Here is a 23,890-nt window from a genome sequence, read left to right on the forward strand (position 1 = left end):
ATAAATCTTGTCTTCAGTAAAGAAAAGACAGCATTCTTGTCCTTTACATTAGGGTAATGCTGCTGTCCCACAGCATTTGAATTGCTTTCCAAGTCACACAATACTTGAATTGTTTTCCAGGTCACACAATACTTGAATTGTTTTCCAGGTCACACAATACTTGAATTGCTGTCCAGGTACTTCATTTGGTGGAGGAGACCAGTGATAGTATGGGATAACTCTTAGGTGACTTGTTGCTTGCAGACATACCAGACCACTGGACGCTAGGGGAGGTGATAACCTTTGCGGTCTTGATGCTACTGGACTCAAATACAGTCAAAAGTCGAGTAGGAATAGGTTGAATACTGTACTGTGAACGAGGAAAAAGTTTTGCCTGCCAAGCAGACCACCTGGTCCCTATGTTCTGCTGTCCTCATATCCCAAAATAATAGTGCTCTTAACACACTGGGGAGTCCTCTCCAGTACTCCATACCGCTAAATCCCAATCTCTGCATTGCTACTTGCGCTCCTTATCCCTGGGCAAATTTAAAAAAAAAAAAAAAAAAAAAAAAAAAAATCAGTGCTGCCTCTCTGGTTCACCCTAAGCCAGTTCTATTTGTAAACTTGTGTAATGATTCATGCAAGAGGGTACATGTAGAAATGTACAAATGTAGAAAGAAGACTGGGAATTGTGAGTGTCTGCTTTGGAGAAAGGATGAAAATTTGGCACATAAACTCCCAGCTTAGGGTCCTAGAAAGTGTAAAAACAACGTAAAGCCCCAATATCCTCCTATCTTCCTGTAAACGCTGCTCAAATGCTGCAAAACCAAAGCCTACTGCATTCATTAGCAGACATATCAATGTGGGACTATGATCATCAGTCCCTTTTTTCCTATATTGTGGACAAATACTTTCTTCCTCTGAGTAACTTTGATCTTCAGGGCATCCTTTTTTTTCTCAATGGAATATTTCACTGACTCTGATTCACTCTTTCTATGCCAGCCTACTCACCTTTAAGGTTTTACTTGTAAAGCCCACTGCAAATTTCCCAATCTCGGCAATGGGGAAAACTGTGTACAAGACTTAGGTACGTGTACAACTGAAGTGAGGGAGAAAAGAGGAACTGCAAAATTCGTGGGGCTGGCAAGATTTTTTTTTTTTTTTTTTTTTTAATTGCTGGAGCAACATTCTGCTTCTACAGACCACAGAAAAACCAGGGAGAGACCTGCATGGAGTTTCCTAAGAGAAAAATTCTTTGCTCACGCTGACTTTGGTTATTGTAAGCGGTTCTGCTTTATGAAAGAGTTGGATTAGGTCCCACAGGTGGATTAGATGTTGATTCCCTACAGTTTTCATGATTCTACTGTCCTGAATACTCTGACTTGACATTTTTAGTGACGAAAGTGCTGCTTATTTGAACTTTAAACTTTAAAAATACAGTACTTCAAACCCATATGCATTCATCCATATTGAATATTGGGTCACTATCCTTGTTTCCTGTAGACAAAAATGTCTGGTGGGATTTAACATGATACCATAAGGAATAGGTATGTCCTGACACAGCAGAAAGCTTTTCACGTAACTTCTTCACTCCTAATTTTCTGGATTTCTTTCAGTTTCATCATGGGATGATTGGTAACAGACCTGCCTTTTTCATCTTCCACAAATTTAATCCACAACTATACTTTTCTCCATTTCATTCATGATAGCCAATTGCTGCTTGAAATACTTCCTCACTTAATAACTATTCTCCTTTCCTATTATTACAGGAAATTGCAAAAAGTATTTTAAGCCTTACAGTTTTAGGGCTTATTAGAATAATTCCATTATATGATACAAAACCCTATTTGTCTTAAGGTTGGCACTGTCTTAGTTGATGCTGTCCAGTAAAAGGACAGAGGAAAACTTCTTGCAGGAACAGCAGCACAATTGGCTGTCACCAGCTGGTTTCTAATCTTTTCCAGATTTCTTGTAGGTCCATGATGAGTAATGACACTCCAATTTTATGTGCACAGAAGATGCTTACAAATATTTGCTAATATTCAGCCCGTTTCTTTGCACTGTTTTCTATTCTTTCTGGAGACCACTTGGTAGAGTTTAAGTGAAAAAAAATGTGAGAAAATTTCCAGGGTTACAACACTGGACAGGTTTGGTTAAAGCAAAGAGGACAAAAAGTTCCATGAACTCCAAGTCCCATTTGCTGGTCAAAATTATTTCTTCTGCTTCTGCTTCTGACTTCTTCTTTTTTGTTTCTTTTTGGTCACTCTTGTCTGGCCTTACCCTCACTCATTCTCCATTTCAGCCCCACTTTGTTTCCGAGTGTTCTGTTTTGGCTTAGACAAGTTGTTGTCTTCCATGTGTGGCCAATTTTGAGCTTTGCAGCACTCTTGCTGTTGAGCATAACCTTCCCTGGCGTTTGTCTGACCACATTTGTGCTGAGCTCGAGTGCCCAGTCAGGCAGTGCTGCCCCACTGCAGAACTCCCTTTGCCCGTCAGGTGGCTGAGCGTTAGCTTAGCTGTGAAAAGAAGTGATTTCTTTGAAATGCATCTGTCTCTTATGTGACCTAAAGAAATCAACTACTGATAATCCATCTCTCTAGCACTTAAGGGAAATAGAAACTAGTTTCTGTGGGAGAGGAAATAGTGTGCATTAGAAAAAAAAAAGGGTGATGGGTACTTTTGAGCTACAGTGATATTATTTTGAAATGTTAACATTTTCTCTCATATTATGTAGTCAGTCCATAACAAAGTAATGGTAGCCATCATGAATCATTTTTAGAATTAATTTCTGCTGCAAGCAAAAGTTTTCTGGAAAGAAATCCTGAAGCCACCAAGATCAAAATATTGCTGCTGGTTTTAGTGGACTCATTTTTAGTGTGGGTCTGATTTGATTGAGAATTGGGTCATTTTGAGGGCTATTTGTTTGAGCTTTTTTTGAAGTTAAGATATTCCCCATGTTAGCTTTTGTTCCTGATTAATTCAATGAGTTCTAATTTTTCAGCCAGTAAGGCATGAGTAGGGCTGAATGGCGTCAGACTCCTCAAAATACAGGAGAAGTTCTGGATTTAAAAAATCAGTGGAGCCTAATGCCAACCTGCATCAAGGAATGCCACAAGCTAAACTTTGAGTAGTGATCTACCACCTGAGAGAGTCTTGTGGCACTGGGTCTATGAAAGACCTGACTCTGAAGGACAAGGGACCAGAGCTTTCCTGAAATCTGTTTTTAGTTCTTTCACTTCCTCACTATAAAATGGCAATGCAAGAACATTCCTGCAAAATTCCAGTTCAGCCCAAAATTGCCCCATCTGTCTCTGAAGTATCTGCAGAATGCTTTTAGGGGATTTTTTTTTTTTTTTTTTGTAGGGTTGCCCCTAGCTTCTGAGGGAACCTTGTGAAGTTTTGGGGTTTTTTTCTGTACAGAGACAGTAAAGGAGAAACCTGGTAGGAGCCAAGTCACTGTGGAGAGCACACAATTTTTCTCTGTTTTCAAAGTTTTCTCTGTTTTTATGAATCATATGGGGATTAAAATATAGTCCAGTCCCTGCATCCATTCTTGTAGGCCTACTGACTCTGTAAAGAGATGACAACAGAGTCTTTCCATTGTCTGTCTCAACTTCTAAATGTCTCCATGGGTGCTGTGTTCTCAGCTTTGGTGACTTTAGTTGTGTCCCTAACCTCTCTGACTGCTTCACATGGCTGTTGTAAGTCATCATTACCTACTGGAAGCCTTTGATTTGAAACTTTGTTGAATAAAATTGTTATTATGGTTATTATTTTCTCTGTGGAATCTTTGCAAACTTTCATGACTTGACTTTACAGAAAAATATTATCAAAATTTTAGATAAATGTTGTTGGCATTAAGGGTTGTGTTTATATGTCACTCAGTGCAAGGAATTAGATGTGTATTTCCTCACCATACTAAAGCACATTTCACTGACATGCATATCCAACAATTCCCTCTTTTTTATGACCATTTCTTAATTAGACTGTAGCAAGCTTACAGAGTTTACCAGAAACTTGATCCTTTTCTTTCTGGGGCTTTCTATCTGAAATAAATTAACTGTTGAATTTCTGTGAAATCAGGGGACTTTTGGTTCTCAGCCAGACTGGCTGACACCTGGATGAAGAAAGGAAAAAAAAAAAAAAAAGAGAAAAATCTGCAGTACAGTGACTTCTGGGTGCTGAGGGTGATGCTTCCTGTATCTGCTGTTGGGTAGGGCAGGAAGCGTTCATCGCTCACCATCTGGGAAACGTGCACATTTCTTATTATCTCCTCACATTTTCATGAGTCCCACACTGCACTGAACCAGCACTTGTTTCTGTTGTGTTATTAAGCAAAACAGACTGAGAGGAGGGCCTGTGGCATGGGTGTGAAGCAGTTTGCTGAGTTTCCACTGTCAGCATGGAAATGTGATATGTGAGCACAATACAAGCTTAGCTTTCAAAGCTTGAAGGCTTCAGTTTAATCTGAATCTTAATGGAGAAAAATCAGATGCTTTTTCTCTCTCAGAGATGGTAAAATTCTGTATCCTTCAGTTTTATAATAACAAACGGTTTGAACACAGCAAGCTGAAACTCAAGGTATCAATTTAAAAAATGTTTTTAAGAACTTTTAAATAGTGGAAATGTTACTTGAAGCTTTTAGTGGAGTTATGCTGATAAAGAATTCTTTGAAGAATTGCACTTTTAAGTGTCTGTTTTATACTTGGTGTTATAAATTTCCTGGTTGAATTTTCACTTCAGTGCCAGCCCAGATATGGCTCTCTTTAACAAAAAAAAAAAAAAAAAAAAAAAAAAAAAAAACCAAAAAACAAAAAACCACCAAAAAAACCACCAAAACATCACAAGGCTGGATTCATCCAAAGATTGCCTTTTTACTGGAAACCATTCCAGACAGAAGGAGGATCTGTCCTGTCACTCAGGAGAACAAGCAGATATAACAGGAGACTATCTTGGCTAAGCAAGGAACTCATGATGGTGCTCAGATGTAAAAAAAAAAAAAAAAACTAAACAACAACAAAAAACCCAAGCAAACACACAGAGAAAAAAAAAGCACCACAAAAATACACAAATTTAAAAAACCACAAAAAACCCAACAAAAACCACCCAACAACAACAAAAAACCCAGAACAAAAAAATCACCCAAAAAAAAAATCCTACTCAAACACCAACCAAAAAACCCAACAGAGTACAGGGAGTGAAAGAATGGGTGTGCTAAATAGAAGGGAATTAGAAGCATTGTCCACATAATGGATATACAGAAAATAATCTTCCCCCTTTAGGGCTGTGGAGCAGGCAGCCTGCAGTACTGGGTTGTCTCCATCCTTGAATATTTTCCAGACCAGACTGGACAAAGCTGTGAGCAATATGATCTAAGCTCATAGCTGATCCTGCTTAAAGCGGGGGTGTTGGACTAGAAACTTCTTCATTTTGTTCCCAACATGATTTATCCTGAGATTCTATGTATAACTAATGAATAATGGCTGGAATGTAGAAGTCTAATTCAGTTGGAAGAGCACTACTTGGGAAAGAATGGTAATTGTAGAAATTAATACAGGTTTCCAGATTGACTTTGTTGGGCAAGAACTACACACTGGAAGTGCAACATTCAAACCACCATTTCTTCCATCTCCCTCTGAAAATATTTCCCTGGTATATAGGTGAAGTAGCAGAAAGCTGCTTCAAGAAATGGGAAAACTGAAGATAGGTATTAGGTCTCAATTGAAATTTATAAAGATTTAAAAGCTACATGTTTTCCCTGATGATCTCTGAGAACTAGCTCTTCTTGTGATGAACCAGGAAAAGAAGAGTTTAGCTGTATTTCCTGTCATTTACTTTGAAACTCACCTGCTTAATTTCAGTTTTTTGGAACTGGAATGTTAGCAACAGAAAGACTAGTATTTTCTTACGTGTATCGTATTTGCAGTTTTCTGTTATGTTCTGTTATGTCCATTCTATTGGTGAACCTCCCTCCCTTCCATATGACTTGCACCTGACACCCCCTGAAGCACTGGGGCATCTGAAACGCTTGAGCTCAGGCTGGGCAGGGCTCTGAGGTACCTGGTCCAGTTGAGGGAGTCCTTGCTTATGGCAGGGAGTTGGACCAGGTGGCCTTTCAAGGCCCCTTCCAACCCAAGCCACTTTAGGATTTTATGCAATGCCTGCACTGGACTGGCTGCTGCTGGTGAACTGCTGGCACCTCCATGCGCTTAGGGACATTCCAGCAGCTAGCCTAGCGTTCCTGGGAAGAATGGGGGCAAAGGCTTGTTATTAAAATGCAAGTCTGCTGTAGTTCTTTGAAAACGGAACTCCTCCTGGATCATACACCGTTTAGTTAAAGACAGTTATTAGTAAGAAACAAATGTTTGTTTGTGTTTGTCAAACAAACAAATATGTGACAAGACAAATGTTCACCCATGTCACTAGTGCCTGTGCTTGGCACCTGTGTTCAAGAATGAGTGAATGCTTAACAAAGCCTTTAGTGTCTGAGTTTTATTGAAAACAGCCTGATCCTTCATACAACTTCTCCTGGCATGGTTAGGAACAGAGTTTATGTATGTGCCCACAGTTTTGCTAAAATGAATATATGTGCTTCTTTATGTCCCTGCATATCTGCCTCCTCTACAAAGTATGTGGGAAATGACTGCTGTAATTTACATCTAAATTGCAGGACATAGGTCCTTGTAATTCAGATCTACAGCTCAGTTCCTTGTTACTTATCTATCTGGAAGCCCACAGACCTTGGCTGACAAGAGTACTGAATATAACCTTTGTGCAAAAGAGGAGTTGTCATATACTCAGAATGGATTTTCCCAATATGTGTCATTATGAAAAACCAAACTCCCATGTCCCACCAGTTCCCCACCTGTGGTGAAAACTCCTTATTTCAGCCTTGTTTCTCTGACCTCCACAGACAATTAAAACTGCCATTCCTCCAGTGTGGGCTGCCTGGTTTGGAATTCCCCACCGACTGTGTTCTGTACATGTCAGTAAACCAGGTGAGCTTTGATAGATGTGACCACTTCCCTTTAATTTTGAAATGAATTTGAAGACGAACACAAAAAAAAATTCAGTGTGCAAAGCAAGGTAACCAAATCTAGAGGGAAGGTTTCGTATGAGCAGCAGGAAACGGAACCCACTGAGTTTCATGACAATAATAGTTCTGAGTTACTCTGAAAGAGTCATCAGACATTGATGTACATGTTCTTCTAACCTCAGCTGTGGGGCCTGGAAACCATAGGCTAACAAACCTTTAGAGAGATACCTGTTCTGCTGGCTGGCACTGCCCAGCCAAGTGCTGAAAGGAAGCAAGAAAAGACTTCTAAATTTTTTTTCTTTTTTCTAAGAGTATAGATACTTGTAAAAACTTGTGTGGGTATTGATACGTGTATATAGAACTTGACATTACCTTCAACATCCCTTTAAACATACTATTAAAGTGGCTTTTCTCTTTCCACACATGATATATAACACCAGAATGCTTGCACCAGGTCTGATGAATAAATACCGGTTAGGAAGTATCTGTAGATATTTATGTGTGTTTCATCAATATTAAAAGCCACTTTGTGACATCCAAGTCACAAAGTTTCCTCTCAAACACAGTTTATTCTTGGTTTTCATTTAAACCTTGTCATGCTTTACACTCAAGCATTTAATTGGAACACCCTGTGTTCAGTGACAGACAGAAGGACAAAACCTGTTGGTGTTAGAAAATAAAATACAACAAAATTATTATTGCTCTGTATAGAAACACAGGTGTAATTTTCTTAGAATTGTTTAGAATTTGACTGCACCCTTCAGTTTACCATGAACTCACATAATGTAGGAATAGCTACAGCAAGTGAAGGAAAGGGAAGGTAACTTAGGTTTCTAGTGTCACATTCTCATTTTAACACGCATGTTAATGCTTTTGAAGTCCTAATGTTCAGTGTACTTGGTCGGGATTTTTTTTTAAACTGAAGAATAACACCCCCAGCTACTTACTTCTAATGAAATATCAAGTTGGGTAATGATGCAGTTTGAATTAAAGTCAGGGAGGTGGACTGATTGCTACCAAATTTCCCCCTTAATTGTGATGATAAGAGACACTTCCCTCAGCTTGGAAGCTTTTTCTAGTTGTTACTTCTTTCCTCTCACTGCTGTTATTCAAACAGAGGAAACTCAAATTTACATTGTGGGTTTTTTTTTTTTTTGCTCTGTTAAACTTTGTGTGGGAAAGATGTGTTCTAGACTTCTTTTAATATACAGGTTGGGATCTATGACCAAAATAAGTAAAGACAATGGTAAGAAATAAGCTCCACTCTGAACTGAATAAGACTTCTCTTGCCCCAGGACACAGATAAATAGTGGAAAATTAATTATAAAATTTCTCCTATCAATACAAAATGGGCTTTGCCTTCTTTGTCTTCTTCTAGTGAATAGGCATGCCCTGCCACTTATTTCTCATGTAATATTCAGTTATGAATTATTAGCTTATTTCCAATGGGAAAAATTTTCCTATGGTAATGTTTTTTTTGGTTACATTTTGCTTAGAATCTCGTATGTGGCAGCTTCCCCCTCACATAAACAAATATTGCTGCTTGGAAAATGAAAAACTAAGGATGTTTTATGACTACTCGGCAGGGGTGAAGTGTATAAAATGACATTCTGCATAACGAGGTCACTCTTTGACCCCCCACAAGCGTATGAGCAGAATACGCTAAGCAGAAAGCTACAACGAACCTTGATGAGCATTTAAAACATCATTTCTGTGTTCTTATGGCTCATGCAAATAACCCTGTAAAGTCAGGTCCTAATCTGACAACGCTAACTTGCGTCATTTGAAACTCAGAACACTGTTTGCATATTGTTCTCTTTTTATAACTTGCTTTATCTGCTATTGTAGCAAGATTTGTATTTTATAAGCCAACCTCCTTTTGACTCCTCTTACGTTCATTGAATAACCAGGACCACTTTCACTTGTCATCTCGTTTAGTCTCTCTGTGGGTTGCTATGGAGCACTCCAAATATTAGGGAACTGCAGAACTGCATATCCCAAGGCTCCATGTGGTTTCCAGTCACAGAGCAAAACAACTGGAAAATTATGATCGCTGAACCCAAGAGCCTAAAACAGGCCTCAGAACACTACAACACATGGATTACAAATTTAATGAAGCTTATGGTTTGCGATGGAATGAGGATGCTGTTTACCTGACCTGCCTGTTGACAGGCTCAGGTCAAGACCAAACATGCTTTCGGACTCTTCTGCTATTTCTGCAAATGTAAATTCTGTGAATTTTGTTTTCTTGCTTTCAGTGACTAGTACTGACATCTGTTTCCTTTTTGCCTGACTTGTGCTATGCCTTGGACTCACAGAGAAGTAGGGATTTATTGCCTGATTTCCCAGTACTGTATATGCTGCTTGCATTTTCAAGGAAAAAAGTGAGGGCTGCTGTGAAGACAAAGAAGCATAATTGCCTAAAACCTGTATATTTTTATGTATCACCTTGGACTTGTAGTTTATCTGGATTATTGTCACCTTAGACCATCAACTTTTGCTTTTCATTCTCTTCTTTCTATGAAACATCTCTTCAGTGCGCGAGACTATTCAGCTCAGCCTCTCTCTCTGGCATCTAAATGTCAAAGTGTTCAAGAGGGCAGTGGGGGAGGTAGGGCTGAGAGGGACTGAAACAGTGGAGATTATAAAAAAGAAAAAAGTAAAGAATTGAAAGACTGAGAGGGCACTTTTCCCATACAATCTGCTACTGTGCTGTGGAATGAGTCCCAACCCTGTACTTTCACAGGGCAGTAATAAAAAAAAAGTTCTCACATTGATTTTTCTCACTAAATTTGATAGTAGAGTTCAGCTTGAAGCTTCATGTTCTGTAAAAATAGTAATGAAAGCTCAGTACTGTCCCAATGACAAAACTTTCCAAGGATGTGTGAAGTGAGGTTTTAGAATATATTAAAATCCTCTCAGTTTTAAACTCAGTCTCCTGAGCAGGGCAGTGAGATCTCGTTCCCGTGCCTTGGCTCCAGGACTGGGACAGAAACCCCAGCCTGCAGAAAGCTGTTTGTTCCAGAACTCATGCCAGAGCTTTAAGGCTCTCCTCTTATGCATGGTGCTCTCAGAAACACCTGGAGCAGCTGTGGCCACCAGAGCATCTGAGTTGCTCTCCCCAAGGGCTGGCAAAAGGAAACTGTTGGGGAATGGCTGCAGGAATAGGGTCATGGATCGATGGAACAACTGTTCCAGCAATCCTCTGTTTGAGACCCCAGACCTGAGCTCTGTGCCCGGGAGGAGCTCTGGCCTGGGAAACTGGCCTGGGAAACAGAACTGGCCTGTGAACAGTACACTGTGCATGTACAGATAGCAAAAGGCAGAATATCCTTGAGATATGAGTTGTACAAGAACAGGATGTAAAACAAGATGTACCTAGCAAAGTAAAATATATCAAGCTAGCAGATGAAACACTTAGCTGCAGCTGAAACCGCACGTAGGAGAACATTTAACAATGAACCATTATGAACTAACCAATTAGAGCTTGTTGCTGACATTGCTTGTGAAAGACTGTATAAACTGACAGGATCTTTGAATAAATCGGAGCTTGCTTATCAATCATATTGATTGTGTGCTTGTCTTCCCTCACCGCCCACGGCAATAGGAAGCCACTTCAGAATGAGTGGTTTTCCTCTGTCTGGGCAATGTTTATCAGCCTTTTCCAAAGGTAGGTGATTTCATTGCTACAATGGCTGACAAGATGTGGTAGGGAGGGCATACCTGAGGTTTAGGACAAACCCAGAGCCAGGATTCTTTGGAATAAACTTGAAAATCTGTCACACACACAGCGCTTGTCTAGTAGTGTCACATTCCCCTTCTTTACTTCCTTCTAGATAAATGAGTCTGCCTGCCTTTGGTAGGGTCTCTGCTGAGTATTCGTTTTTTGCAGAATATATTGCAGAGGCAGATGAGGAAGTTTTATGCAGCATTCACAGAACTGTAGGGTGCTCTATGAGTACAAATAAGTGACTGTTGTGAGCTTACCCTGACAGTGAAAAGAACTGATCTTATTTCAAAGGCCGATAAAAGGATCTCTAAGAAATCTGTGATTCTGCTGGAGTAGCATTAGGAAGTTTATTTATCATTCTTAGTAGACAGACCTGGAGTTTTCCAGTGTATTTAATTAAAAAGCTCTAATTTAAAAACAATACTGAGTTGTACCTGTATTAATGAGAAAACTCTCTCAACATAATTTGAGATAAATTTTCTGGTTCATTATCAAAAATCCAGCTCAGTAATTCGATAATCACTGTTGAACCTGGCTAATGGTGGCTTTTCTCTTAAACATAAGCAATCTGGAGTAATAACATGCAAGCATTCTTATTTTAATATGCTATCCAGCCTGTTTGCCAAGGGTGTAATTTATCTTACACAGAGTTCTTGTTAATTGTTGGCTATTTATATAGAGGTATATTCTACGTAATAGAGATTTTTATTTCTTTTAATTTTGCTGAAGTTTTACTCAAAAAAATTAAAAAATCCCAAGATTAACAAAATTACAGCCAAGAAGTTTGGACACTGTTCTGGGGTGTATTGATCTTAAGTCCCAACTTGTATACCACTTTACATTTGCAATGTAAAATGTGCTTTGTATATTCTTGGGACAACTGTTGAGTGTAACACAGGTCATGCCTGCTGACACTGATGCAGGTTTAAAAACAAAAACAACAAACAAACTAAAAATGGTAGATGATGGTATATTCTTTGGGTCTTGGGCCTGCAAAAGTTGAACCCATGCATTTATAAATTGTGATCTCTTTGAAGTTTTGTGAAGAACAAGTATCCAAAAGTGGAGATTCTTACACAAACTGCCTTGTGAACCTGCCTGAATATCAAAGCACATTAAAGACATTTGTAGTTGGTGACAAAGCGGCCTTGTGCAGACATAAGGGAAGAAAGCAGGCCAGCTTGCTCCCTCAAAATAATTAAAGGATTGGAAAAATGTGTATTTTGAATTCAAATCCATTTTGTCTGGTTTTATTTGTAAGCTTGGGTTTCCTGCTATCTGCTGGCCCCAGTTTCCCTGCCAAAGACCACACTGCATGTGTGACGCTACAGAATTACATTGGCAGATATGAAACCTAGAACTTCAGAGGGGCTGAATCAGTGTCCTGGTCACACATCAGCATTATTTACTGATACAGCAGTGAGAACAGGACATGACAGAGAACGGAACATGACAGAATAGATCAACTGTTGGGTACAAAAATAGCTGAGAAGTGGTGTTGAAGTGATTGGAAGATAGAGTGCGGGGGTTTCGGTGTTAGAGCATATGTGTAAAATAAACACAGTTTCTCACCACCAAAAAGGGGTGATCTGCTTAGACAAGTTTCATTGCAGCAGTACCAGAGGTCACATAGGTCTAGGCTGAAACTTGAATAAGCTGTGTCTAATTCCTGTACCTGCCATGGATTTCCTGTGTGGGTTAGAGCAAAGAGATGCTCTTGCTGGGTTCTCATCAGTCACTGGGGCAGGGTGTCTGGAAAGTCTGGGCAGCACTGGCAAGTATGACCCAGCACCTGGGGCAGCCCTGTGCTCTCCTGAAGTGCTGGGTGAAGATCCTGTGCTACATGAGGGGTGTCAGGTGTCAATACACCACTGTGTGGGCCACAGAATGGAGTCTTTGATCTTTTTTTGACCCCTGTAAAATGAGGGAAGGAGTGGTTACTTCTTGTTCCGTTTAATTTCTATTCTTCCTACTAAGTTTATAAAATAAGCTTTCCAGAGGCTATAGAAAATATAAAGGGACTGTGTGACCTGAATATTCCAGTAATCTTTTTCGGAGCATTCGCAAAAATAATTCAGTCTCTCAAGTAACAGCAGAAAGAGGAAAAAAATCCACAACAGCCAGCCAACGCTGTCATTTTTAGTAGAGGTTTGAAAAATAGAACAGTGATGTTCTATTGAGGAAAAATTAAATTTAGAGTAGCAGGGTGTAAGCATGGGTTGCCACTTTATTCACTTACAGGGGAGGGGGTTTTAAGCTCTTCAACAATTATCAATTTTTATCGGTGGCATAAAAAGGAACCCATTTTTTCTCTAACTTACCGGGTAACAATTTGCCATCCTTGGCCAATACGGAGAGAGGTTTGGCCCTGTTTCTATACAGCTTAGACACTGGAGGGCTCCTTTTACAAGCATGGAATGCTTCTCTTCTGAGCCATGGAGGAGCTTGTCTTCCCACCTTGTGTCTGGGAACAGAGGCACAGCCCTACATCCTGTACACCACTGCAAGGAAGGCAGAACCTGGCATAATTTGTATACAGGAATGAAAAGCTAGAAAGTGCTTACACCTGTATTGGATATCCATAAGCTAAGGGGTAAGAACAGAAATTGGAGCAAAAGGATTTCTATGGGATTTAGCAGCTGCACTGCAGGTAGTAGAACAATACAGATCCAACAAAAAACTTGTTAAGGAGAAAATGTGAAATGAACCTTGGCATAGTTTCATGTAAGCAAAGGCCAATTTTGAGTTTTACTATCAGCATATTTGGATGTCTGCATTTCACACAACCCCCAGGCTCTGAGCTGGTTTTGTTCAGGATGTAGATGTCTATCCTGGAATAGGAATGCTGAGCTTAAAAGGCTATTAATTCTTCTTAATGTGGATCTGAAGTGAATTAATAAGTTTTGTGAGGTTGCCAAAGGTACTTGGCCTGGGTTTGACTGGATTTTTCAAAGACTTTAGGCAGCCTCAGACAGACAGACCCTGCATCACAGCTCACTATACACTCCTGTACCTTGATTTTGGGGAAACCCTTTAAAGTGTATTTTCTCTCTTTGCTTTATTGCTCCTTAGATAATTAAAACCACAAAAGTACTATTTTTCTTTCCTTCCTTGTTTCCTTTTCTAACTTACAGCATGACTATAGCTGTTGCTTTCCTTAATTTACACCCTCTCCTGCCTTGTTCAAGTGGTGAAAGTGGGGGGCCTGTGCTTCCTCTGTGCTGTTGCCATGTCCCATCAGTAAAACAGAACATCAGAGAGCTCCTGGAGCTCTTCTGCCTGCAGAGCTTTTTTTATAAATCTCACCACGAGGTTACAAGCATCGAGTGCAATGAGTAAGAGCAGTCCCTGGCTGGTTAGTCAGCCTTTTAAAACGAAAGCAGACAGCTTCCACCCAGCCCCATTTCAGGGGACAGGAAAAAGGAAACCGGGGACCAGAAGTCTGAGGCAGTGCGATGGAGGCATACATCCCACAGAAGCAATGCTGCTGCCAGACAGAGCCCAGCCTGCTCTTATGCACCGTCCCCTCATATGACCAAACCTGAGTTTAGTCATCCAAACTATTTATTTATCTGAGTGCATCAAATAAATCCATTTATTTCTTAAATCAATATTTATAAACCCCTCCCCTTTACATGAATAAAGTGACAGCACATGTCCACACCAATAGACCTTCATAAGACCAAAAGATGTAATCTTTTCTTCAATTATGCTGCAAGTCATTTTCCAAAGGAAAAAAATATTCTTAGGTTTATTAATAATGTGGTGGACTGTAGTTCATGCTAGATACTGAACCAATAAGAGTGTGTATTTTCAGTATGTGTAATTCAATTTTTAATGACTGACTTTAACAAATATTACAGCAGTTAATCCTGAGAAAAAAGGTTCTAAGATATCTTAAAGGCCTGGTCAAATGAATTTCTACCTCACTTATTCTAGTGTATGGATCTGAGGATGAAGTAGATGTTAAGTCTGACACTGGAAGAAAGATCTTTAAATGACATTTCTTTAAAAAGCATCACTTATGGTATTATGACTATGAGCCCAAGCTCAATCATATAATTGTGATTCCTGAATACAGAAGACAATTTATCAAAGAAAGTAGGACTGATCAATTTTTGATTTAAACTTCTGTGATTCTAACATATGTGACATTTAGATGTGCAGTGTGATGTGACTTGTGTCTGTTTGGACTGTGGAGAGGGTGAGGAGGGTTGGGTTTGTTTGATTTGGTTTTTTTACCTCACTGATATTTGCAAAAAAAAATCATTAAGTCCCCCTAATAGCACTCAGTGTGGGAACAAATGTTTTAGAAAGTGAAACATTTTAATAAAAATAATTAGTGAAAAACCAAAGAAAATCTGTAGACAAACGATTAAGGGGATTTTACTCCTATCACAAAATAAAGCAAATATTTGCCACTGTCCCACAAAGGCCTACATCTACATCTACAGAGCCCCATCTACTTCCACCTACACTTTTTTCTGGGAAAAGTGACATCTTTTGGAGAATATTTATACAAGACTATTAAAGGAAATATTTTAGACTGATCAATACATTTTGAGTGTTCACGCAAATCAGTAATTTCAAGAAAAAGATAATTAGACCAAAACACTGCAGTGTCAGTTCTTGGACTTTGAAAGCTAATGCCTCCCTCCTAAGTTTTTTGTGTGTCCCTCCCCACAGATGTATGGAAAGGTTTAAAAAATACATATTCACAAAGTCACAGAGGCCTTGGAATTTCTCTGCTTCCCCTCTCTGTAATGTTTGCCACACACCAAACCACAGGGAAGGGAATAAAGCATTTCCTATGGACAGACTTGCAGAAGTACCTGTGAAACATCTACCTCTGGAAATACCAGTGGCTGAGAAAAGAGAATAGGTGCTCGGCATACTAAACTGATACAGGTTTTAGTCTTATGGATATGTGTCGACACAATCAGGTTTATCAAATTTTGCCTTGGACAAGACTACAGAAAAGTTTAAAGGAAATGCTAGTCATTATTGGTATTTGTGGCTTGGGATTTTTAAATTAGACACAATGGGGACAAAACTGTCCTGGTTCAGAGAGCTATGACTCCAATTGTAAGTGAACTTGTAAAATTTAGATGCATTCATATGCGTTCCCTTCCATTTTAAATGCACCATAACCTGGTCATCTTTCTGTACTTTTATATTAACGCTGTAGTTTAATGTCACACTTCTGATAATAAGGGCAAGATAAGATGAAGTCTTTAAGAAATAAAATCCCCTGATACAGTGTCTTTAGTTGTTAAGCCCTCAGACCTTCAACTGATTTCACTGGGATCTGCAAAGATGCTCCCAAGGAATGCTCCCTAAGCAAGGCCATTAGTCATTGGCATGATTTTCATGTTCTTACAAATCCTGCTGACAATGAAACAATACAGCTGCCAGAAGCTTAAGACTGTTTCTGGCTGTTAATAGCAACCAGTGCATATCATAGAATAAATGTCCAACAGCCAGGGTGTTCTGTGTTCTCTCTTTTTAGGCATCATTTGATTAATTTTGGTACATTCAGCATGCATGAAGAAAGATACTGATGGGAAAACAGATGACAGGCACAATGCTGCAATTTAACATACCTTGTGAATAGCAATAAACCAGCAACTGCTTCTGCTGATGCTGAAGTCCACGTGAGGAGCTCTGAGGTTCATGGGATTTATAGTGGACTCTAAAGTGAGACTAGATATCAGATCACAGAAGTGTTGAGAAGATTAAAGGGCTAAAAAATACCTACAAAATAAATTCATATAGTTGATGCAAAGGTTTTTAAACCCCTAAAATACCTAGATGACCTAGTTTGACACGCTGCAAAAAAAATCTTTACAACTGTGCGCAAGTAAAACATTCTTTAGAACTCCATCCAGTTTGAATTTAAAGCTTAGTACCAGTCTACTGTGTCTTAACATGGTCTTGTCATTAAACAGTGTCTCATTCTAGTTTGAACTGGTCTTGGTTTTGTATTTCTGTTATAGGCTATGATCATGTTATTTGTTGATCTGTTCCATGACAAATTAAATAGATTTAATTTCTTTGTTTCTTTATTGGTAGGGAGATTACTGGGCCTCAATTCTAGTTCTTTTTGTAAGCCTTTTAAATTTGGAAGTGATGGTTTTTAACACATGGAGATCAAAACTAGGGATGGGATGGAAATTATGTCCCACTTGATATGCAAGGATGTTAATGCCTCTCTGTATGAACAATCAAAGTACCAAAATGAACTCCATAATCACATTTGGAATGCACATGCATATGCCGAATTGCATTTGGGGATGGTCTCATTCATTTTTCCATATTTTGAGATTTTTACAGCGTAGTTTGTGGTTTTGGAAAATATTTTTAACAAAGTTAAAATGTCTTATTGAGAGTGTTTCAAAAAGGATGCTCCTTATTTGCCAAAGTTGAAAAGAAGAACCCTTGATTTCCCCTAATCTTTTAAAGAAGAAATCTCCTGTCCTGATTTTTAAAGACACAATAGTAGAGGTTTTTGTTAATTTGTGATGGGGGACTATGTAAATGTTGTTATTCTTTGAAGATAAAGTGTCATTAAGTCTTGTGGAATATGAAGTCATGGAAAAGGAGAGCTATGATCAAAAATTACTGCATGTATTTCCAAATTTCTTCCTCATCCCAAGAGCCAGAGAGTGTGAGGCAGCTGCCTAAATATAGGTGCATACTGTCACTGCAGGTGTCCTAAAATTTTGAAGGTACGGAGTTGTCAGCAGCGACATTGAACTTGCAGTGTCTGCCCTTCTGAAATAGCAACTAAGGGCAAGGAGGAACCCATTCAGAATGTAAAATAGCACTAAATAGCTTTAGTAAATAAAAAATAATTCTTGTCCTGGATACTTTTGGTGAAGTAAAATAGTATGTTGTGTTTCTAATCCAAGATAGAGCCTTGTGATCTGTACTCCAGGTGTTTACTATTGTTATCCCACAGTTCTGGCTGAATTTGAGCCTGGCACTGAATGTGAACAGGATTAAGAACTGAAGCTTTCAGTATCCAGATGATGTAATAGCTGTGCCAAGTGGACAGCTCAGTCATTTCTCAAGAGGTTTTTGTTCCTGGAGCACATTTAGGTACACTCTTGACCCATTCTCTTTGGAAACCTTTGCCTAAGGATATCTTATCACCAACCAGTCTCTTCTCCCAGAGCAGAGAAGCAATTCAGACTCTCTGCATGTATAAAGCCTTGCTGTCCTCTGCTGGTAACTAATACAAAGTTTAAGTTTTTGAAAAAGCCTTTAGGCTTGTCTGAGCCCACTTTTCTTCAAAATACTGTTTGTTGCATCCTTTTAAACCTTGGTAAATTCGGTGTTTGTTTTATTTTTGTGCCTGTGCTTGAGCGACTTGGGTCAATGAGGCCCCAGTGTGTCTCTGACTCCCCTGCTGCTCTTGCCTTGCCAGAGGTCTGCAGGCAGCGGGGAGAGAAGGTGTGAAAGAGAAGGGTGTGGGTGCAAGGAAAGGAACCTTTTGTAAGGGTGAGGAGGTAGGTGGAATCAGGGTGAGACTTTGTCATGTAAGAATAGAAGACACCAATTTCTATAGAGAAAAGAGGTTTCCCTGGTCTCTGGGTTCTCACATCAGCTTCTTAAAAAGTGTGTTGCAAATGCTGTGGTTAGATACTTACTCCTAGACAGGGAAGGAGACATGTTTGAGCAGCAAAGAGGATTGTGCCCCAGCCTGGGCCAGGATGGGCAGTTGAGGAGTGGCGAGGAGAACACACCAGGATGACTCAGGCATGCAGAACAGCTGGGCACATCCGCAGAAACTTTCCACACAAGTCACCACCTTCTTTCTGTTTTTTTTGAGATGGCCCTTAAACCCTACAGTTGTGGAAATATCACAAGTGTACATCTATATATAGATGGAGAGGCTCGAGTGTGGGCCAGAGTGCTATCTTCATCACCCTCCCCCAAGGCAGACAAGGCAAAAAAAGCACATGAGGCCACAAGTCCACCCCCAGGCTGAGTAACATCCAGCCTCTGTGGGCAGGGACAGGCGTGGGATCGCATCACCAGGACCTCGAAAAACAAAGTTCTCCAAATCAAGGAAGAAGACAAGAGAGGGCAATGGGAAGTTGGGGGACAAAGGATTTGGTGTAAAAAAACCCCAAGCCAGAAATGAAAATGTGTTCACAGAGGAACCCACACCAGTCAGACAGGCATCGGTAAGTCACAAGATAAGCAGTAGCTGGAGTAAGGGAGACTTGAGATGGCTGTCCTGGGTTCTGTTGCACCTCCATGCATCCTAGCTTAGCTAGGTTATTTCCAAAAGAGGGAGGAAAAATTGCAGTCATGAAGAAAATAGTTTTTATTCTTGTTCTTTCCTCTCCAACCTTATCCTGAAAAAATGACAACCTTTTTTAACATACATTTTAATTTTTTTTTTTTTTTTTTTTAAGGAAGTCTGGGGGTTCACTCATCGTTTTCCCACCAAAAAGCTTTTGTTGAAAAATCCTGGCCTTGACATACAGGAACAGACATTTTTCAGACTGTTCATTCGTATTCCAGGCTCTGAAGTTATCAGGGTCTTGTTAATGAATGAGGTACAAATAAGTTGAGAGCAAAAAATATTCTCTATTACAGCAATATATGATTAAAGCCTCCTCCAGCTCTGCGTCCCTGCCACCTTTCTATGCCCCACTTTGCAGATGGCTTGTGCGTAGTGTTTTACAGCTTCCTTATCTAACCCACCGAGACAATATTCAGTCCAGTCTGTAGCATGGAAAAAAACCAACCCAAAATGCTGTGTTTTCTCAAAATGTTCTCTCTCTTCCTCAGGCTTTTTCAGTGAGGACTTGACTTTCTGCTCAGCAGCTGGGAGGTGAGCACATGTTTAAACACTTTCTGAACTGGCCTTCTTTCCTGAGGAGAGGACATGTGATGTGGTCTGTTCCAAGCACAGAGTGATAAATGAGTACTTGGTGTGTAGAGGTTAAAGAAACTGTTTAAGAAACCTTCCTTTAATTAGCTCGATATATCTTCTCCTTTCTGCTGCCTCTCTTGCCATGAGTTACGAGTTATTTAATGTAGCATCAAGGCACAGGCTTATAGCTCCCATAAATGATGGATATTTGGGGAGATTATTTGACAGGTCACAATCAGCATTGCCTTATAGAGTATGCAGGAGAGTTTGAAAAACACGAGTCCCAGATACATGAGTGCCTACTTAGTGGAAAAATGTTTTACTGTTGAAACAGGCTGGGGCACTGGTAACACGGTGGTGTGAGCCTTCAAAGGGCAGCTTTTAAAAGAGAGAAATAGTCAAAAAGTACACATCTGATTATTCTGGCAGGAGCCAATATCCATCTGGATGTTTCAGGAGACAGGAGGTTTACTCCTCTAATGGCCACGTTGGCACTCTTTTGTGGTCTCTTTAAATCTGAGGCAGTGAGGTAGCACAGGCACAGGATTGGAGAGAGTAGAAAGTGTGACAGGAAGGTACTCACACAGAGAATGTTCTTGAGAGGATGTAAGAACTTTTGTTCACTTCTCTTACTTTATATTTTAGTTTCATGCTGTACCCAAACCAATAACCATTTTGTATTTTCATATTTCATTGCTAACCTTAATCAATAGCTGCAATGCACAATCCCAGTGCTTCTCCCTTTGGAGTTCAGCTGGGATGGAAATGCAGGATGCTGGAGAACCAGCCCTCGCAGAGACAAAAGCCTTTGCTTCAAATTTGGTCATTCATGCCTGATTTCCGTGCCAGTTTTAGGGGTTTTTTACACTAAACTTGTGCTTACTGTTGTGAACGAAACAGAAGCACACCTGAGTTCAAGCTGGGATGTTGCAAGCTGCTTCATATTTGAAGCATTAATTTGAAAAGACACAGACCTTCCTTGTACACATAATAAACAACTTGTGAACTCCTGTTTTCAAACACAAGAAGTTCTCCTTCCTGCTCTGTGTTTTCAAATCGGTCAAAGCTGTAAGAGATGATTTTGTCCCTAAACTTCAATACCCTGAGACAGTCTTCAACCAAAGCACAAAGTGTAAACAGATGGTTCATCTTCTTTAAGGGAGGTCATTTCCTGCAGTGATCTGTAAAAGAAGGCTGAAGAGGGCTGTGGGAGGGGCAATCCAAAAGATCGTGGAAACAGTATTGTTTGTTACACTTTGGAGTCTCTAAAAGGATTCAAAAGCAGGAGAGTACAGATGAGCTAATTAGCTGGTGGCTCAGCCAGGCCAGTAAAATAAATGCTTTCTCAGTCTGGTGCCTCCAGTTCTCGTAGCAGTATCTGGATTTCTGTGTTTTGCTTTCCAAAAATCATCTTTACCACAGAAGCTCAGTTGCACATCTGTTCACCTTCCAGAGCTTTCCATGCCATCCTCTAATCTTCATCGTGAGAGCAGAAGCTGCTGCCTTGCCTGTGTCCTCCCTCTGTACCTCGTACTCTCTTCATTCTCCCTGCAAATCTGTGAGACTATAGGGGCAACGTGGGCTCCTCTGTTGGTTGCCTCGTGTGTTGCTGATACCTGCAGGCTCTCAGCAGCTTCCTGAGCTGTCAGTCCTACCTGGCAGACAAGCCTGGTGTCTTCTCCCACCGTGGTGCCTCAGAAAGAGGTTTCTATGTCTATATAAATGTTTTTAAATAGTGTTGGAACATTGATATCCAGCATTCACTGGATACATTTAAATTTTGCTTCAAATGTCAGGTGTTCTAATTAACAGGAGGATGCAGATGGTTCAGAACACAGATCAAAAGTCTAATGAGACCAAATGCTATCTGTTCTAATTTAATTTTAAAAAGTCATTCAATCTTAATGCCAACAGAGCTATGTGTAAAGCTGCCACAAGGTGGTACCACAGTATTTTATAAGATTTTGACATTTTTGTATTAAAACAACTATTTTCTTAGTAGAGGTGCAATGTAGAAGAGATGAGGATGCAAAAAAGATGCCTTTTCTTTGGAGATAATGCCCCTTTAGTGCTGCAGAGGGGCTCTCTGCAGAATTTGGCACTGCAGAGGCACCAGCAATTGGGTTTGTCTGACAGCACCAATTTAACCGGACACCAATGTTTGCAATGTGCTTTCCTGCCATAATTATGTAAGATGGATTGTTTAGGTGTTGAAATTGAAAAAGATTAATACTTTCCTAACAATGATATCTGCCTAAATAAGTAAATTACTTTTGATGCCTGTCCTGATTTTTCCCCTTCCTTTTCCTATGTGTTAGCCACTTGAAGGTTCTCCAGTTTTTCAGTTAAGGACAGCTGTGCCTGGATTGAGCAAAGACATTCCCCTGAAAATGCCAGCATGTTAAGTGCCAAGGGAACAAGAAACCTGAATAATTCTGCTGTTTGGGAATTAAGCACTAGCTTGGTGTCCATGTCAGGCGGGGTCAGTGTCCAGCTGGAGTACAGGTAAAAGGGAATTCTTTAGTGGTGGAAGTCCAGCAGCTGTGCCAGTGAGGGTTACTCCTCTGGTCCATATCTGAGTATCCAGTCTCATGGGAATTCTGTCCTTTCCCTTGGAACCAACACTGACAATCTTTACAAAGCTTCAGAATGTATCGTGTAGCTGTGAGCCCATTCCTCCAGTCCCTTGAATCACCTTCCATGTGGCAAAACACATCCTGTCGTTTGTTTTTAAGATACTTTAAAATCCATGCTTCACATCTCCTTGACTGACACACCATATTTATGCTCTTCTCTTTAATGTTTCCTCATAAATCAAACCTCTGTAGCCCTAATTACCCAGTCACTGATTTCCTGCATCTCTCAGATAACTGAGGTGCCTCTGATTTAAAAATGCCAATGCATGGAAAATTTAGATAGCAACAGTTCTCTGCCTGTTGCATGCTGATAGGATTTTGAAAAAGAAATGAGCCCTAAATAGTTCCAGACTGCAGCATTCTAGATGTATATTGAATTCTGGGTCTCTCTGTGTGTCTGTATGTGCAGATCCATCTGAACTGCTTTCGATCCTTGAACCAAAGCTCAGTGGCTTGTTCTTGATGCAAGGCCATGCTCCTCTTATTCGATTTCTGGAATCTGTGCTGTCATTGAAGCCTAAAAGGGCATTGTATAAACGTTATCTATGAGCTCAGATTGATGGCTTTGGTGGGAGTTAATACAAGCACGTGAATAAACAAGTTCCTTCACTAAGGCACACAATGTCTTTCAAGAATATTGCTATGAGCTATCACCTGCCCAAGGGGCTGCATTCCAACTCTATGAGCTGTCACCTGCCCAAGGGGCTGGATTCCAAGTTCTTTCCTCAGTTATATTGGCTTAACATTTATAAAGCATTACAAAGCATTTATATTTCTCTGTCATTATCCTGCTGCTTCTGTGCAGCTTCTCTGCAATTACATTGTACCCACCTTCCTTTTTAATGCCAGTGGATTCAATTTGCATATGAATTTCCCTCGCTTTTATATAATCAAAGAATTTAAGAGCTCTCTAGTGGGCTGTAATTCCTTTTGTCATTTCTCTTTTGTTCATATGGACTGCCAACAAAAGATCAATCCCTCAGTTAGTTTTAAATACACAATTAAAAAAATGAGTAGTAATACAAAATAATATTGAAATGCGTTACAAAAATAAGACATGAGACACAATTTTCTTGTACAATAAAACCAGGCAATTTTGTAGCACAGACTGCAATGTTTTATAACAGTTTGTGAACACTTTTGCTCTGTAAACACTTAGGTGAGAAACAGCCCTTTGGAAATTGAAGTTCATCAGACAATTCCTTTTGCATAAAAACCGGCTTATACAGAGGATAGCAAAGTGTGAATTAATTCATATTTCCACCCATTCTGAAAGGAAACAAACCAAACTGCTCCCTTTAAGAAATAAGCAAAAGGGTTTATTTTTGTAATTATTAAATCCATAGATACCGTTGCCCTGTAAAATGCATTTTTAGGCTATAAAGTAATAATGGTGGTAGGCATGTGTTTTTATTAATTCGCTTCACAGAAATCTGGGGAGATTTTTATGAGCTTTTTTTAAGAACCAGAATCTTCCTTTTTTGCCCTTCTTTACCATTCCTCTAATTCTAATTTTAGTCCATTACACAGACTTATTACCTCACCATGCATGGCAAACAAAACCCAGTGTTAGTCCTAATAAAAATGGGAGAACAATCTTGGAGGATTACCATTAACAG

The 23,890-nt window shown here is 39.7% G+C and overlaps 1 long non-coding RNA gene across 1 annotated transcript in view; it reads left to right on the plus strand.

Moving 5' to 3' along the window:
- The first annotated feature begins 6,702 nt into the window (after positions 1-6,702).
- Positions 6,703-23,890, plus strand: part of LOC137479015 (uncharacterized) — a 59,334-nt gene continuing 42,146 nt past the window's right edge. The window contains exons 1-2 of the long non-coding RNA XR_011001935.1: positions 6,703-6,977; positions 19,551-19,593. This is a non-coding gene — a long non-coding RNA (uncharacterized lncRNA). The remainder of the gene's footprint in view (positions 6,978-19,550; positions 19,594-23,890) is intronic.

This window comes from Anomalospiza imberbis, chromosome 9 (assembly GCF_031753505.1).
Source record: "Anomalospiza imberbis isolate Cuckoo-Finch-1a 21T00152 chromosome 9, ASM3175350v1, whole genome shotgun sequence".
Taxonomy (NCBI): Eukaryota; Metazoa; Chordata; class Aves; order Passeriformes; family Viduidae; genus Anomalospiza; species Anomalospiza imberbis.